Source organism: Arachis ipaensis, chromosome B5, assembly GCF_059453495.1.
Source record: "Arachis ipaensis isolate K30076 ecotype BB chromosome B5, ASM5945349v1, whole genome shotgun sequence".
NCBI classification, from domain to species: domain Eukaryota; kingdom Viridiplantae; phylum Streptophyta; class Magnoliopsida; order Fabales; family Fabaceae; genus Arachis; species Arachis ipaensis.
The window spans coordinates 45,007,734-45,009,779 of record NC_142440.1 but is presented as its reverse complement, the minus strand read 5'-3'; the positions used below and the strand labels follow the sequence as shown (position 1 = coordinate 45,009,779).

The 2,046-nt window shown below is 40.6% G+C and overlaps 1 non-coding gene across 1 annotated transcript; it reads left to right on the top strand.

Annotated features, from left to right (window-relative positions):
* The first annotated feature begins 356 nt into the window (after window positions 1-356).
* LOC148564042 (small nucleolar RNA R71) lies at window positions 357-463 on the top strand. The gene has a single exon (XR_015885234.1). It is a non-coding gene; the product is annotated as a small nucleolar RNA R71 (small nucleolar RNA).
* Window positions 464-2,046: the final 1,583 nt, after the last annotated feature.

Genomic DNA, 2,046 nt, shown 5'->3' with positions numbered 1-2,046 from the left:
TCAGGATCATAAGCCTCTTCTTCAGAAGATGCCTCTTTAGTACTGTTGGATGCAGCTTGCAATCCATTCAGACTCTGAGAAATCATATTGACTTGCTGAGTCAATATTTTATTCTGAGCCAATATGGCATTCAGAATATCAATTTCAAGAACTCACTTCTTCTGAGGCGTCCCATTGTTCCCAAGGTTCCTCTTAGAAGTGTACATGAACTGGTTATTTGCAACCATGTCAATGAGTTCCTGAGCTTCTGCAGGCATTTTCTTTAGGTGAATAGATCCACCTGTAGAATGGTCCAATGACATCTTTGATAATTCAGACAGACCATCATAGAATATATCCAGGATGGTCCATTCTGAAAGCATGTCAGAAGGACACTTTTTGGTCAGTTGCTTGTATCTCTCCCAAGCTTCATAGAGGATTCACCTTCTTTCTGTTTGAAGGTTTGAACATCCACTCTAAGCTTGCTAAGCTTTTGAGGAGGAAAGAACTTGGCTAAGAAAGCCGTGACCAGCTTATCCCAAGAGTTCAGGCTATCTTTAGGTTGAGAGTCCAACCATATTCTAGCTCTGTCTCTTACAGAAAACGGGAAAAGCATAAGCCTGTAGACCTCGGGATCAACCCCATTGGTCTTAACAGTATCACAGATTTGCAAGAATTCAGTTAAGAACTGAAAAGGATCTTCTGATGGAAGTCCATGAAACTTGCAATTCTGTTGCATCAGATAAACTAATTGAGGCTTTAGCTCAAAATTATTTGCTCCAATGGTAGGGATTGAGATGCTTCTTCCATGTAAATTAGAATTTGGTGCAGTAAAGTCACCAAGCATCTTCCTTGCATCTCCTGTAACACCCTACCATACAGAGTCTTATGCTTAAGTCATAATTCAGAGATGGCAAGGTATTACGACCTCTAAAACAAAAATTTAATACGTATAGTAGTATGAATAATTGATTATAGCTAGGAGCCTTTGTAGAAAAAGGGGTAAACAAAAACCGTAACTCGAACGTGCAACACTCCGATCGATAACGTAACGAGCAAAGGATAAGCTAATGCAAGATCATATATATAAGGAGTGTCAAAAACGGGAATATCAAGACTCAAAATCCGGCTGCGAAGATAACCGGTCCGAGCATAATAATATATACATATAATAAAATAAGGAAACCCCAAAGGAAACCCAAAGGGACACAAATACATACAACCTATTCTCCAAAATCCCCTCTAGAAGGAGTCATCACAGTTTGTATTATTTAATGGAGATAAAAGTATCTAAACAAGATATATAAACCAAACAGAGTCCCAAGAACAAAGGATCTTCGCTAATCCAGAAGTCTCCAGCATGCCTCAACGAGAAGCCTCGCGTCCTGCATCTGAAAACCACAAAATCCGCATGGGTGAGAACCAGAGGTCCCCAGTACGGTAACAGCTTCCACATATATAATACATAATAATAGAGGAAAGCCGAAGGCAATCCTAGAACTTCCTCCAGGTAATATCAAAGCTTATAAACAAGCTAAACCGTAAGTGGAAACTGACTAAAGATCCTTCATTCTAACTAATACTTCCCTTTCCAATTCCTTCAGACCTCCCAACCACCAGCAGGAGTATAATATAGCAAACACAGTTATATCAGACAAGAGATTTACAAATAGGAACAGATAAGGAATTTAGGCAATTAGCAAGTAATATGCAGTCAATAGGCAATCTCAAACAATTCATGTAGTATGCTTATGATGCATGCCTGTCCCTAGTGGCTGATGATATCATCTGTCGGTTATAGAGCCAACCCGACAAGTCCTGGTAGCTAACCATTGGATTGTCCCTCTGTCGTACATCCCCAACTCGAGTTATACTCATCATAAACTTGATCATAATCATGATCCATATCCATCACCCTCACTGGTGAATATTTATCCATCACCATCACTGGTGAACATTTATGGGGGCGAGCTCATCCGGGCCTTTCACAGTGCCCGGCCACACTTACGACATTGGGTTAACAGAGCTTCGAGTCTCAACCTGGAGCACATGGTGGCTAGCCATTGC